General features: G+C 40.2%; 1 protein-coding gene across 19 annotated transcripts in view; it reads left to right on the top strand.

Annotated features, from left to right (window-relative positions):
* The first annotated feature begins 4140 nt into the window (after nt 1-4140).
* LOC111251907 (uncharacterized) overlaps nt 4141-16904 on the top strand; it is a 64229-nt gene continuing 51465 nt past the window's right edge. For 2 of the 19 annotated variants that reach the window (XR_015328135.1, XR_015328133.1), the window contains exon 1: nt 4141-4405. The gene's annotated coding sequence lies outside the window, so the exon portion shown is untranslated. Of the gene's footprint in view, nt 4406-14904; nt 15300-15511; nt 16547-16904 lie in introns of those variants that run through there. The other 17 variants (XR_015328136.1, XR_015328132.1, XR_015328130.1 and 14 more) reach the window with 14 other exon arrangements.

Below are 16904 nucleotides of genomic sequence, written 5' to 3'. Positions count from 1 at the left end.
TTACACGTGTTTAAACGTTCGAGTGTTTTAGTTTTTATTGTTTATGATTTTCTATTTAAGCTAAATGAGGAACGAACTCCTTGGCATCCTTCGAATTATTTTAAGTCTTAGTATGACCCACTCCCAAAGGTTATTAATATTTTGTGATAGGCGCAGTCGCATCTACCCCACCTACGTCCCTCTGGGCTGTGCTTACGTGAAACCTAAAAAATAGAATAGCGATGTTTGGTCCAGTCTCATAAGGGGTCTTAAGGGACGAATTGCTTAAGGGTCGATGACAAGTGAATTATGTTCTATGCCATGTTACATTGCTGTGATAGAATGATATAAATTTATGTTTTCATATGGTCACCGCTGTAATGTAGATAATGGGCAAGTGTATTTTTTAATGGGCAGCGCATCATTATGTTTAATGGACAAATATTGACTCTAAATATTTCCGTAATTAAAAAATAGTGTTTAAAAACACCTAGCATTTATAGATGGTAAGCCATATAGTAGGCTATAACGTGTTATATATTTTGAAGCAGCTTTATCTAGAAATTGTTTCGGATGTTTTTCCTTGATTTTTACTCTTTTTCTTTGAATTCCAACCTTGGTAATAGTTCTAATTCTCTAGCAAACAGATCTCAAAATGTTCGGAAAAACTGGACAGTAGAGTCGTCACCCTGACCGTGGGCATTTATCATTCTACGTAAATTTCGTTGGTAAGTATAAAAAAAAAACAATATTACAGCTATGTAACAGGGGCAGATCAGCTTTCTGAAGCTTATTGATGTCAGGCGGCGAGTGTGAGAATGCCCGACAATTTGCCGTGCTATAAACACATTGACTTGAACGGCCAACTCTGTGGTCCGGCAATAAGGCGGACGGTGTCATAAATACTCGTCAGTGCTTTCGATGCAAATATCCGCTATTAGGGATTTCTCTATTAGAATATGCATAATTTGGGACTTTTTTATTGTGGCACACCAGCACCGTTTTACGATGTCAAGCAATAGTCAACTTAATAATCAGTAACGAAAAAAAGCAATCACCGTGAGGCAGCAGGGACATGATCGATTTCCGTACTCAGACTTAATCGATTAGCGTATTATAACTATGGCAAAACTTACTCGAGGCTATCGATTGTGAATACCGGCAATGTGAGTAGATATAGTATGAATAATTATCATCTAAATTCTGTTATAATAGATTTCAAGTGAGACTATTTTAGTAGATTTCATAAGCTACGATTGTAGGTTCCGAGATACGGAAAAATGGCGCCCGATCAGTGTCAAAGCCGGCAGTATAGTATTCGTTTTTAAAGCTGGTAGTTTTAGCTTCGGTTTGGGTTGGGGAAAAAGAAAAAAAAACGAAAAATTTAAGACAGCGGTTCTCCGGTATGCAGACAAATCTTTGGTGCTTTAATTTCCGGGACACAGTAGCTACTTTATCCAACATCGAACACAGTTTGTCCGTTCGTAAAAAAAGCGTTTATGTTTAATAATAGAGAACAGCTTATAGGTAAACCATTTTATAATAATGGCGCGTTTTCATAATGCATATATATATATATATATATATAATAACAAGACTTGCAAGATAAAAATTTAACCAACACCGCGCAGGGCTCTGCAAAGCTGTTCCCTGATAGGCGGATAGTGACCTCTTAAGGACGTTACTAGCTTTTACACCTCTTTAAAGAAGCCCACAGTCGTCTAACCTTGGGGTAGAAATATTGCCACAGGAGAAAAAGAGAATAGCACCACGAGACTTTCCGATCGTTTCGAGAGGAGCCAATGATTTACACTTCAGGTTCGGTCGGTCAGCTCAAAGACTGAGCCAAGGAACGTCGTTTCGTCACCGATAATTGAAACCTAAGCTTTGTCAGCCCTGGCTGACCTTTTAAAAACGACAATGTACCTCGTTATCTAAGATATAGATCACGCTTTGAACCTATATTTCATATCTCTGCTATCAGATCAAAATCGATTATCTCCAATATTTCCGAGCGATGGCTAACCTTGCTGCTCCATCAAGGCTCATACGTGATCCTAGTCGAAAAGGTTGTGCATGGTTAGTATGCTACATATTGACTTTTCTATAGAAATATCTAAATCTTGAACGGGGAACGTTTTCAATGTCAACGCAGATGTAACAGAAAACTAATAGGATGGTGTTGCGGGAGTCCTATTGCAAAGAAGTTAACACAACCATTTCGCGTTTTACCATCAGTAATTTCATTTGAAAATACATTTGTTCGCAACAGATATATATAGCCTGTGGTCATCATGAGGTAGATATACAAGGAATATAAAAGTATATGTAATTGTGTAGCTGTAAGAAGCTAGCTTTTCGGGTATTTGAATTTACAAACTGGTTAACCCATATAATCGGGGTGTACTGGTTGTAATGGTCATTTGAAATTTAGCTTTTTGAAAGATTTGTAAAAATCTTACAAATGTAGGCCTTACTAGATTTGTTGTATTCTTGCATTCTGTATATGAAGTGATGGAGCCCGTAAGCTGCGATGAATCATGATTTTTTTAAAATTTTGTTTGTTTGTTTGTTAGTTTTCATTCACTATCAATCGTAGCTAAGACTGAAAAGAATGGCAGATCTGCTTTTGCCATTTTTCCAGGACGCTTGTAAAGGTATACAATGAGCGTTCGCGAATCATCGTATAAAGGTTGACGGCTCGCTTGGAAAATGCCGGCTTTACTCTATCCAGGCCTAATAGGTAATTGTTTGTGCGCGTGTTCGATTCTGATAGCGAGTAAGTTTTGCGCTGGCTATCTGAAGAGCAACGCATACGCATGTTCCAACAAAGGAATACTCAATTGAAATGCATAGAACTTTTTAAATATGTATGTCCTGTTCATCAACGAATCTTTTATTTAAACCTGAATCCCCTTATTCCTATTTAGGAGTCACGGCCTGTAAAATTATCTTACTATTATGCTTGATTCATACAACTACAACTACAACTACTTACCCTACAACCATTGTCATATAGGCCTGTTAATATATAATAATAGCTGTTGTAGGCGAAAATACTGACTATCACCTATTTTTATTGTATTTATTTAAGTTGTTTGTAATATTGTTTATATAAGTGTTTAACTAAACACTTATTAAATAATAAAGAAATTCGCAACGCTAATCGTTACATTTTGTTTGACCCATGTCGACCTAATTAACGTCAATGATACGGTCCTCTTGATTTTTTCCTACTTGGGCATTTCTTTCTACAAAAAGTACATTATAAAAAATAGCAATTTTGGGAAAAATAAAATTATGCACAAGAAATATTTTATATATAAGTAAGACTAAAAGTTATATTTAGATTATTCTGAAACAATATACACAAATGCACGAGAATAATTTCGACAATTAAAGTTTTAGTAATAGAATTTTTGTGAAGTCAATATTTATCAGGCAGAATCTCAGTTTGAACAGGATGGTTGAGACATCTGCTTTTGAAAACTCCATATCGACCTCTTGTTTAATTCATTTAATAGCTACAAATATTTTCCGAATGTGGCTCAAATGCTTGGTCCTAGAGGCCTTAGATCGACCGGTCCTAACTGCTGTATCTAAAAACCTCCCAACCATATCTTCACTAGGATGATTATCCCAAAATACAACAACCAAAATGAGCACAGAGTGAGCTCGAACGCAGGGCCAGTATTGTGTTCTACATACGAATCTAACCGTGTCTTGACTAAGGACAACCAGCAGCGCTACCAGTTCATATCCTGCACCCAGTGTGCATGATTTGTGACACACCGTAAGACAGCTATAGATATTCGGCGTGTGCTGTACAGAAGGACCCGAAACAAACGTTCATCATGGGGAAAAGTAAGCACGTTTTTGATTGGATCGATATATACAACGATAAGTCTAAGATTCACAATACTGTTTCCACTCCTCGTCTGTGCGAATCAGCAGATACGATTACAGGACGGCTGGCCAAAAAGCGTGTATATATATATATATAAGCGCAGTACTTTATTCAGTTCTGCTCTATAAGACTTATATAGCTACAATGGCACAGTTTGCCTCTCACTTCAAAAGCCTACGCTCGCGACCTATGTATGCAAGAAAAGATTAATTCTCTTGTCATCAGAGATATGAAAAAACGCGTTGGTTTGTAATCTAGATGCCTGAAAACTTCAATTATCTCACTACCCCCTCCTTTCCCCCACTACGTTCAAAGAATAGCCATTGTACCAGGCTCTTATCGGCGTCTGTCAATCAAACCACGACGATAACAACGTTACGTATGGTGGCTTCGCTGTTACTTCGATCGCAAATGAATTTGTCAGTATGGATATGCGAATGTGCTAGGCGTACTCTGCGATTGTATGTGGTTTTTTCGTATGACGTAAGATTTCACCTGTGTCACAAATATAGAAACGCGGTAAGTGTACACCTGCACTATGTACATATATATATCTGCACACATGCATGAGTCGGGTTAAGGCTGGAAGGAATTAAGATGTACGCAGGCAACCAGTACTCCCTTTAGCGCACTACGCGCTATCAAATATGAATTTTTATTACTAAAATTCGTATGCGTATGCGCGAGTTGGCCATGGGCCAGTGTTTCTGTGCGAATGTGTGTATCTACTAATTGTTCATGATATCTGAGCGAGCCCCTTCCGTACGATACATGTGTTTTCCGTTATTTTCATACCCGCACTGAATCAAACGAAGAACGAGATAACGCAACTAAATTGGCGGGCCATTGCCGAGGGCGCTGCGCGCTCAGTCTGTGCTGTGCTTCAGCCCCTTGCAATTTCGTTCAATAAAATTCGAAGTGGCTTTTCAGACCGACCTGATGACTACGGTTTGCTCTGCGTTTCTTTCTTATTTCCACATCAAAGCAAATGGTGAATTTTGATGCAACGCAAGGCTTCTGCCGGTTTTATCAATGGCAGCTAAGCCAGAGGCAACGCTGTTGGCCGGCTCACGTGGGCGGCTGTATCAATCAGATCCGCATGAGGGTCCGCATATGCGATGGCTGGAGTGCGCAGTAAATTATGATGAATGATGTCGGTACTATTCATGATTGGTGGTTTTCATCCCAAACATTTAGCTTCGCTTCACTAAGATAAAATGGCGTCGTTAGAAGTATACGAGAGAGGATAAAGATAACACCATCCGATGCTTTTTGCGACATTCTGCAATTGGTATTCAGATGTGGTGAAGGTAATCAGCTTGTTGACAGGTGGTCAAATTGTTGATTTTTAGGTACAATGACGAGGTCTATTGTCTAGGCGTGTTTTTGTAAACTAAATGTACTGTATTAGATGTGTTACAGGCAATGGCTGACAACATCACAAAAATAATGCTTATTACTGAACTTTAACATTAACAAACTTAAGTTGCACCATGTTTTTTCTAGCCTACTTGAAGAGAAATTGCATTTTTATGATACCCTATTTGTGTCGCGAAGTTAGTAATCAATATCGCTTTTCTCAACAAGCTGAAAACAAACGTTATTCGATGTAGCATAGGCGTCAAGCAGTGGGTTTCGTTTAAAGAATATTCAAAGTTAATGACTCATTGACGAGTTACGTCGCGATCAGATGGTGAGTCGAACCAATTATTATTAATAATCGCTCAAATAAAACAAATTTGGCCTTCGGCCGGCAGTGCAAACTACTATCGAAGTGTTTCATACACAACCCCTCAGGTGCTACGGGTAAAAAAAAGACGCGTATCCTACCCGACACTCCACCCTAGGCCGTTTGCATGAAGAGGCTTTACGTTAAGAGCAGTTACTTTCATAGCTCAGGTAAAACAAAAAGCGGAGCAGTGTAATTGAATTGTCATTGAATAAACGTGTGTGCCTATATGCATAGGTTAACAAAAGTTGAGCAGAGCAGATATGCAAAAAATATGGCAGGAAATAGATTTTCCAGTTCTAGTTGTCCCAAGTCTAATTGAGAGGGCCCGACTATCTGAGAAAGTATCAATGCCACAGTCATACTTACTTAGGCTGAATAGACCAAAGCGGTTGGATTGCCGTAATGGCGTGAAGCTCAACGTGGGATGGGCACGGAAAGGCGAAAAAAAGAGGCGTAATATGCTCCTCAACCAGATGAAGGTGCAAGGCGGGAGATGCCTGATGGAGATCACTTAATTAATTAAAGGACGTTATTATGCCTTCTCACGGTGAACGTCCGAGCCACTCTGTACAAAGAAGAGCTAACCTTAACACGATAGCAGCAGAAGGTGGCGCTGAAGATGTTTATACAGTGGCTGACAAACAACTCGGTTGCCCTCACCCCAGGCTAGGGATGAATGCTCAGTTAAAAAGAGCAGAAACCGAATGATGATGTCAAGGTGGGAATAGGATCGGATAGCTGGAAGCTTTGGAGATGTTTCGTGAAAGCGAATGCGTTAGAAAAAATAATGAAAAAGGAAAGATGTTCGCTAGGGCAAATGGTGTCCAAAGGCCGGAGGTTTAAGGTCTGCAGAGCCATACGCCACTTCGTTCGACCGAATCAGGCCAGTGAATTGTAGGAAACAAAACAAAGTGAAGGAGAAAAACATGAATTTCTTAGATGTTACTACGGCACCTTGGACCCGCAAACACGGCGAGTGTGGGCCAAACGACTCATAACGAACGAGTGCACAAGAGCTTCCTTAGCCTGACCAAGGTGTAACTTGATTATAGGACGTTCAGCAGCAGGACCATGTTCGTTATCCCCTCCACTGAGTACATACAGCGCAAGTTGGAAACGAAATCGTTTTGAAATTTGCGAGCCATCGGTCCCCGTCCATCATCGGTGCGCTATGCAAAATGGCAGGAGAAATGGATTTTTTTCTTGCAGCCAGTTCTGTTCTCCTGGTTCCGAGTTTTCCTACTACCGTCGTAACGGCTACGTATACCTAGGGAGGTGCTGATTAAGCCACCGCCAATTGAACGAACTTACTGTTAGTCAACGAATTGCAGAGATGCCCCTATCATCTTGTCGCTTGCTGCCATTGCAGCAAACAACCGCTGGTCGTTCCTTTTGTGAGCCGCTGCCCCGTTCCCTACAGCACATGCCCAGCTAGGTAGGGATAAACAACACTCCAACGCCAGTCAAGGTCAATGGTGGTACGCGGGCATCAGCTTTGCCAGAGTGAACGGATCCACCACTACAGCTACAGTTTTGTTAACGAGCGACCCGTATCGCGAATCACGCTCTCCCTACTGCGATCGATAGGCAATTGAGCTATTATTATGCAAAGGCTTCGCCTTCCTGTCGCTTCAGCATGATGCTCCCTGCAGATCTCAGTACGGCTAAAGACAGAAGCATGCTAGCTGTGGAAAGGGCCGTGTCAGAGGTAGAACGCGTACGAGGACTTTTCCTTTGTCGGCCGACTCCCATCTGGGAAACGCAAACTTAATACGCTGTGTTCAACCTCTACGGTGGAGCGAGCGAGAGAAAGAACTTTCGCTCTTCTACACTTTGACACCAAAGGCAACCAATCATCCACGACTGCAACCTGCGCCTCCAGGTCTCTGAAATCCGACATTATTCCTTGGTCAGCGGTAACTGTACTGCCATTCGTGTAGCACCATTTGTTGACCCTGTATGGGCCCCGCATGAGCGTGACAGTGCTGCCGTATACTTATATGAATAGATACTACGTATAGCTATGCTTCTATTTGACGGTGAGTATGAGCAGTACGGCTTGACCGAAAATACGCGAACATATTGAAAAAAACATGGCTAAATTTGACTTTTGTGCTAGGTACTACACTACATCGTATTGCATCTACCATATAGAATATAGTGACTTGATATCATCACCGAGTGCCCAATTGGCTACTCATAATCAAATATAATCAATTTCTAGACTTTGCTTGCTCATCACATTTGTGTAACAACACGGAAATTAGCAGATGACCTCCATTAACCGTGTTTCCCTAAATAACATATGCTATTGTACGAGCGCTATTTTAAGGCGACCTCAGGATTACGGGCCTAGATACATGTGTGTATCTCTAGCTGTTAATAGAACCCATTTATTGGTGAAAAAAATTTAAAAATGAGCAGGAAATTCTATTTGTACCGCATACACATTTGCTTTATGCCTAAGTCCCTGCAACGAAATCATATTTACGAAACGAGTACGTTGGGCAGGATTTCACTTTTAATATCATCATATGAGTAAGAATAATGACCTAAAGCAGCTAATGAGGAGTTCGCATCAAACAAACGTGACTCTAAAGGCGGTGCGAAACGGTTTATTAAGCTCGCACTCAAATTGAACGAAGATCCGGTCGGAAAGGCTCACGAAATCAAGGCTGCGTAACGAAGTTTCCAAAGAGAAAATTAAGAGACTAATGTAGCGGTTGTAAAATGAAAAAAAAAAAGTTAACTGCGTCTGCTAACGAAACGCGATAGCTGAACGCTATGAAGCGCCACGCTAGAAATGAGTATTTCGATAAAGGGCGGCAAGTTTGAAACATATTTTTTGTCGATTATTCGAAGGCCCAAAAACATCACCTTTGTCGACTGAAATGTAATGATAGGTGAACTGGTGAACACTTACACTCAAGATCATCATGGTCGACTGCGGTAAGCCAATTCAATGTATTTGCTGGTTTTTTTTTGAGTAATGGGACTACGTAAGTTCACGTAACATCTATAATCAGTTTATACTTACGTCCGGGATTGAGGACCCGGTCACTGGCTAAGACTAACGGCTGATTTTTGTTATTAGCCTTACACAGAATTCAATTGTCGTTTAGGTGCAACAAATAAAAAAATAAAAATGTTTTAAAACTTCAATTCTTTTGTAGTATGTATATGTATGTAACGGAATGTATGTCTAAGATTGATCGGCCGGGATGATGAACGAATATGAAACGTTTCATTGCTTTATATCCCAGAAGTCGACTCTCTTTCTTAGGTAATCTTTAAACGATCGGCATTGGCGCAAAATTCTAGGGTCGCGCCGACAAAAGAAAAAAAAAACTGATTTGAGAACGCATACAGACAATTGAGTGACCAGCTCTTCAGCGAGTGCTTCTGAACTCATGCAGGATTCGAAGTTTTTTTTTGGCCTAGAAAAAGAGCATTTGTAAACGATGTAAAGGTACAAACATTAACTTAGCAAACGGCAAGCCAAAATACTTGAAACGTCTGTGGGATTATAACATAACAGTTGCAGTACTTTTGCTTTATTGTACTCCAATAAAAAGGGTTTGGCAAATATTATAATTGTACGTTCATCCCAAATTATAAAAAAAAAAAGTAAAAAAAACACAAAAGAAAAAACAAATCGGAAAGAGAAAGCGGTAGGATTCAGTAAACCGAAGAACAAACAACCTGGTAATACACGCCTCTTTAGCGCCTGTTTGTCTGCTGATTACTTGTTAATTTATTAGTACCATGAATCTATCGCTATTTTCAGAAAATCCGTTTTAAACTACTATAAAAAGGCTATGCGAGGTAGTCGCGGGGAGAATTTTAGTTGTTCTGAACCATGCATCGAGGGTGGAACTTGGGTTACCCGAGGCTCAACTGCTCCGTTTCTATACACGTTTCTTTGTACAAGAAACCGTAAATTCATTGAGAAGCTACTGATGTATTTAAATTGGCTGACGGTAGACAGGCACTTAAATTGCATTAGACTGGTGCCTTATAGACACGCCTGCTCGAAGCCTACGAAGTACGGGACGAAAGCAATCGTGATTTCATGAAAGATTTAAAAAGTTACGGACTATACTAGCCTAAAAATCCTGACCGCAGTAGCCTGAAATACTTTTTGTAGTCCTTTGACAGGATTATAGAATCAATAAAACGAGGAGTGATCACTGCACGCATAGAATACTGATTTCTGAATTTATTTTGTAGTTCTGGCGTCTCACATTGAAACTGAGCAGTCATTAACTTCGGTGGGGAAACATTTTATGTGACGCAAGTCGTGAAATTCGCTTTGGCATCTCTTCGTTTTTTATAAAGTTTATAAACAGGTTGCAGTGCCGGTGAGAAATGCAGCTTACACCCCACTGTAACATGAGGACAGTTTTTCTGAGCGAGTGACGGCTGACATCATACAGCTGGATAAAACGGAATGAGTTTCTTTTAATCCAGGTGTAATGTCTGCTCAACAGTAGATGGTCTGTCACAACACTTTTATACGCCATATTGACGGAGTTCGAGCATAAACACTGCCATTTTCAAATTGAGGGGAAAAATAACCACAATCAACATTCAGTTATGAATGGCTGTAAAGAACTTCCTTTACATAACTGTTACATGTTACATAACTTTAACTGTTAACAAAGTTGAAGCGATTTTGAATACAAATGAAACTAAAGAATACATTTAATGAAATGTTAGAAAGTGAAATAATTCAGATACAAAGCAGAAGTAGCCTGTGCCTCATGTGTATACGTGAAAGTGCCCCTACGATAAATAAAGCAGTGTTTCAAATACATTCACGTTCTTTTGCCCCAAAGTTCGCTATTTACGAGTTTGAAGGTTTTCTATTTTACGTTACGTGCTTAGCTGACTTGCCGCTCTTTATGGGCATTTGGCCTTGGTTAGTCGTATGCCAGTTGCACACTTGTGGTCGACCCACTGACAGATTGCAAAGATATCGCTGTGTCCTAAGGAAATTCTCGCTGGCGTCCTGCAAATACTCGATGAAGCCGCACGACTACTGAAATACTGCTAACGAATGAAGTGATTATCGAAGTGCTCTTGTTGTTCGATGGTTAAAGAGGGCAATGTATCCCCCTGCAAGCTCTTTCAACGGCAGCATTTCACTGTGACGTTATTCGGTGAATGATCTTGGATGTAATGGTCGATAGTGACATTTACAGGTGTCGCTTCGATGCTGTGGCGAGTTTACGTTTCATAGTGAGACTGATACGCGCGATATGTGGAGCTAGACACCTGGAGCAACGTTTGACGGCTGTAACGGAGACACAGGCTATACGTATATGTATATACGTAGAGCGTCAAGAGCTAGTTGCAATTAAGGCAAGGCTAGCTGATCGTCCGTACAAGTTACCTCTGAAAAGAACTACGTGTTATGTATCACGCAAAGAGGGGCGTGCACGGTTTCGGTGGCGTTTCTTGCTTGACTTGAGCACCAGTTCATTCGAAGGCTGCCGAGAAGTAAGTTATGACACTGTACTGGGACGAAGTTCCCGAGTAACATCCGAATGTTGGTCATCGGATTGTCTGTGGAATGAATCGGATTCCGTCAGAATTGTGGGAAAGGCAGATTTTTGCTTGAGGCTATTAATGATCGTTTACGGGTGATCATAATTAAAGTAGTATATATATTCCAGCTTCCTGAATTACTATAGAGTAGAAGCCGTCGATAATTGGTGGTACAGGATGGTTAACAAGTGATGATATAACACTGCATCTACGATGTGGAATAACGATATTCCGAAGTACCAAGTCAATGCCAAGTAGCTTTCCAACTGTTCGCGGTTCGGAAATAGGTCACTAGGTCCTTATTAATTTCGCAAAACAGATATTTCAGTGTGACCATGGTACCGTAATTAGTAAATTGTTAGAAAAGACTACACTAACATAACTCATATAGGTATAGAGCAATTAGGTTTGTTAAGATATTCAAACGATTAGAAATTTCATAGTCTACCTCGCCTGATCATACTCTGCTCCGAGTGTGGTGCAGAAGTGATCTTCATCAGTTAGCGTATATTTTTAATTTTAGATTGCAGTTTTTTGGAGCCGTATACTACGAGACACCACCGCGTTGCCATGCTGGTCTAGTTTAGCTGCACTGCGAGAAAATATAACTGATACCATTGATTAGCATATATACATCAAGGAATTACCCAGTTTTGGAATGCTCTGTGGCTACGTATTCATTACATAAGTATAACAACAACGCTATTAAGTTAGCGAAAATTGTTTTTTCTTTACATCACCTTTTTTGGGAAAATCCTTGGATTTTTTTTTCGCTGCGCTATCTAAATAGATGTTCACAACGAGGAGAAAATGAATATAACTCTCATAGCCGCAAGATTCTACTTGATCTCCTATAGCGTTGCGTAACTTCCTAAACATCCTGTATCTTGTAAAACGAACAAACTCTCTCACTACATAGTGGCTACTAAGAAAAAACCGAGCCAATGGATTTCCAGTCGGGCCACACCATATTACCTAATATTGAAATGTACTAGATCGAAATAAGGAGTTTCTCAATCCGATATGCTTTACAACGAAAATATTCGGGCTGACCACCGAACCAATTGGCCATCCACCAGTTCCGTTCTCAGCACCCCACGCCTTTTCGTACCGTATCATTGTACGCATAAATATGTATACGCCGTGCATCGACTGCTAATGCACCATCGTGATAGGAAAATACGAGTTGGAAGAATCCGAACTATTCTCCGATAATTATAGCGACTATGACAAGTAGCACAAATGTATAGGAATGTAAGCGATAAGAAAAAGAACAAAAAGCTAGAAGAACATGGCCGCAAGCACCCATACACAGACAAATCCTGTTTCGCGTTTATACTACACTAATTTGATTATCTACATAGCACTGCGTTCCCAGCAGTAGCAAAGGAATCAGCAGCCGTAGCAAGCGAGTTGTTGGCACTAGCTCTTTCCTTTCTCCTGACGAGATCCGATTAGGGTCTCGATCACCGCCGGCAGCTTTAGCTAGTCGTCACTACAGTCCTCACGATCAGTGTTAGTGTTTTCTGGTAGCCGCAAAGCAGGCAATATGCATAACGGCGCCGAATGGCTAGGATAGACCATAACACGCACCATGCATGCATTTGTTTTATATATTCAAACAGTTCTGTTGTTGCGCGAGCTGGAATCGGTTGGTCGGCCGCTAACGTCTCGAGGAGCGACGCTGCCCGCTACATGTAATAAAAAAGAAATTAGCGAATGGGAAAAAGGGACAATATTACAGGAATCGAGAGTAATTAGTTAATCAGAAGATATACCCGACAAAACGGCTGTCCTCGCCTAGACCGCACAGGCCGCGGCCGAATTAGCAATAACGGATGTTGTGGGGCCTTTGGTGACAGCAACGAAGACGTGTTTTGGGGAGAGTGTTAATTATGCACAGTGAACGGGCGACGGAACTGGGCATTATGGCCGTATTCTTAGCCGATACAGATGTGTGCATGTACTATGCATACATCTTTGTACACTCTTTGTACTAAAGTACCACAAATGTTACACGTAAGTAAAATTACAGTCAAGGGCTGCTGACAGCCTCACGGCAGACGCCCCATATGTGGTTGCAATAAATGTTCGGCATTAGCTACAAAACGAGGACTCTGTCTATATGTACGAACATGTACAAACGAATGTAGTAGTGTGTAACAATTGTCGCTGACTATAGGCGCACGAATAGGTAAGAGCAGTTATACTGATCGTTATAAAGGTGTTCAGTGCTCGCGAGCATTAAATGCTACAACGCTAACATTCGTACGCCAATGTATAATGGGGGGTTAGTTGAATGACACAAGTGGAAGCCTGGTCGACGTATTACGTGCTGACGATCGTACATGATGCACGTTTTTGGGCGTCTAGGCGTTTGCTGGACTAAACGTTCTATTGCAGCTAGCGTTCCCTAGAAGAGGTGATAACGATACCAAAGCAAACCGCCAATTATTTTTACCTAAAATTTATAAAATTTTTTTTTTATATAAAATAATTATATTATAAAAGTTATTATTGGTGGAAGTAGTATTGTCCCCGTGACGGTGCACCGAGTAACATGTATGCCTGGTAAACCTGAAAAGCACATGGCGATTTCTGTCGATCTGGACGTAGACACCTTTTCATGCCTAGAGCCAATTCTTTCATGCAGTGCTCAACGGCGGAACAGTTTTTATACAGAAAAGTTCTGATACATACAGGGGCTAAACACTAGCTCCTACCCTATATCTCATATGGCCTACATAATTCGGAAAGCTTTATCGGGGGACATTTTTTTGCGCCCGTATTATATTTGTACGCTGTCTTTGCCAAAATTTAAAACAAACAACAAAACAAAAAAGGCTTGCAGCTTTTCAAGTGAGGTGAAATATAAAATTTTTATTTATAAGTTGCCGTCCGCAACGGAGATAGCATGAATTGCTACATTACAATTAACAGCGAAACGATGTTTCATTTTCTGATACATCTGAGCGGTGTTAGAGGGGATGAACGCCAATAAGTTTTTGTTTATCAGACGAAAATAAGGAAGGTCATATCTGCTTGGAACTATAGGTTGGAGTACGGTACTATAAAACACTGTTCGGAGTGAAGTTCAGTATATAGGTCAATATAAAATAAGTTTACTACGTGACCAGTGCTTAAGTTCTCCGTAAAAGTTTATATTGCGGTTGATACTTCCGCGTTTATTTTAAACTTTGTGCGCTTCTTAACTTGTCCCCATAAACAAACTGCGAACTTGTACGCGAATATTAAGGCCGCGCTCAAGCGCATCAACTAAAACTGTAATCTAGCTATCTGCCAAGTACTTATTTATGTTTTATGTAATTCTTTCCTTTGAATTTACTTCGACACTTGAAGTATGCCTTAATTTGGGATCTGCAATTTGAATTCGCTCAAACGAATATAGTGCTGATATAACGGTAACTTTAATCAATCGACTTTAGATAAGAAGTTAACAGCGTATAGACACTGCATAACTCGGTCGTCTCTGTGGAAAAAGAAGATACGATCCCGATTGATTCTATACTCATTACAGAAAAAGAAGTGCGTTGCAAGAATAATTTATTTTTGCTTTTGGTCAATTGTCGATCGTCACTCTTCACCTATTAGAACAACTACAGTCCTTAAATTAACCCTTTCTTGGCCATCACAGACGTGTGTAATTTCGCCGTATTGATTAAGTATCTATCTCACTGTGTGCGGTGTTCCAATGCTATCCGTGGCACGTGTTTCGTCGATCTGTTGTTTTCCCGCGCAACGATTCGAACCTTGAAACGTGAAATGTAACAGCGCCATTCGCCTGAGTGATATCAACCGAGAGAGATACACTCAACTTAATCCTTGTAGCAGCAGCAGCAGCAGCAGACGACAGACTATGCGTATCTACGATGTCTGTTTTGCATAATATTACTTTGGCGTATATCTGGATCAAGACGCCAAGCGCTGCTAGGCAGCTTTAATCACGAACAACCTCGACCGCCTCGATTCAAATTGGCATCATCGATAATTCAACGAGAAATTAACGGATTCGCAGACTAGGTGCACGGCTGGCAACGCCATATTCTAGGAGCAATTGTGAACATATGCCCTGGCTCAGTACCATCACGTATATGATATAATAACAAACAGGTGAGCAATTCTGATTCAAAATGGAAAATTCAATTGAGAACTATTAATTGGATCAACTTAATTGAACTTGATCGGGGTAGAGAGGAAAGGGTAAGATAAAGGCATAGGTATTATTTGGCATTTGATTTTTGGATACTGCTATTCAGAAATGGCCTTGTCATCTTAAAATCGAAGAAAATCAGTCAGCTTAAATAATTATTATGGAGAAATAGGCTGCTCGGCCGATATTCTGTTCATTACAGGAACTATCTTTGTAAATTTAAAATCTGTTTTATACGGATCGAAGGTTCAGACTAAGCCAAACAAATGATGACTATATGGATCATCGGGATGGTTGAAAAGATCGACTACTGGAATTACTGAGAATGTCACGTAGCTATGCAACAAGTCTGGATAAAGTTTATACAATGAAATTACACGATGTTCATCTATGATAATAATAATAATATTTTAATTCACCGTACAGCATAACGATATGGAAACACTGACGCAGGAATGTTCGCATCCAAGAGACCCATTTTACTATACGACATCCAATGCCAAGCTTACCATAACGCGAATTTTGTGGGCCAAGAACGTTCTACTTCCAGCGCGCCGTACGCCCGGCTTTGCTGGTAACCATTGACTGCTACAAACAGCTTAAATAATAACAATCGTATTTTGCTTGATATTATTGGCAGACAGCCGTGTGTTAAAGCAGTGGATCCAGTGTGTAAAGGCTAGCTAGCACCTTTGACTTTTTCGTGAGCACCTCTAACAGACTATAATTTCACTATAAGTAAGATGGTTCACATAGCTCAATATTTATACGGTATTATACTAGACGACAAGGGCCAACTACCTGAGGCATAAAATGTACGAATCGAAATAAGAATCGTCACCGTACTTCCTGCACTCTATATTGTCTTGAGGAACAAAGCGTTTGGATTGTGCGGAGGTAATAATTTATACACTGTGTATGAGTCCTGCTTTTTAGTGAGCCCTGTTTGGGAAAGTCAGAATACGGTCCGAAGTCACTGCTTTGACAGGCAAGTAGGAAAAACTTAATTTCAATTTTACATTGGTTGTACTTTGTTTAGGTAGGGCTGAGATAACCCACGCCATTATAGTGATATATTGCACGCTGCAGCTATTCCAGTACTTGTCTTGATAGGTCATGTCTGTCATATCTAGAAAGCATATTTTCTTCCGCTCACTACTATTTGGGAAAAATGAAAAATAAACTAGAACGATTACCGAGTCAAAAACGTGTTTTATATCCATTTATAGTGACGCCATTTTGGCAATTAAATTAAATTCAAGTAAAACAATTAATTATATCGGTGATTAGTTTTTATATTGTTTCTACTTATTTATAATTTGGCCGTTACAAATTAGAACAAAGACGTTATTATTATGACAACGTACGCATATTACCAATGCAGTAGTATTCATTTTTGTTTTTATTACCACAGTTACCTATTGCCATGTGCAATGTCACTACGTGGGTCACTAGAAAAAGGGCTTAAACAGGGTACACTAAAACGGAAGCTGCATGAATACAATTAACGCTATTGGTGTCTATGATAGGTTCAAAAGACTTTCCCTGTTGTGTAGCTGTATAAT

Source organism: Varroa destructor, unplaced genomic scaffold, assembly GCF_002443255.2.
Source record: "Varroa destructor unplaced genomic scaffold, Vdes_3.0 BEIS01000005.1, whole genome shotgun sequence".
Lineage (NCBI taxonomy): Eukaryota > Metazoa > Arthropoda > Arachnida > Mesostigmata > Varroidae > Varroa > Varroa destructor.
This window is presented reverse-complemented; position numbering and strand designations above follow the sequence as displayed.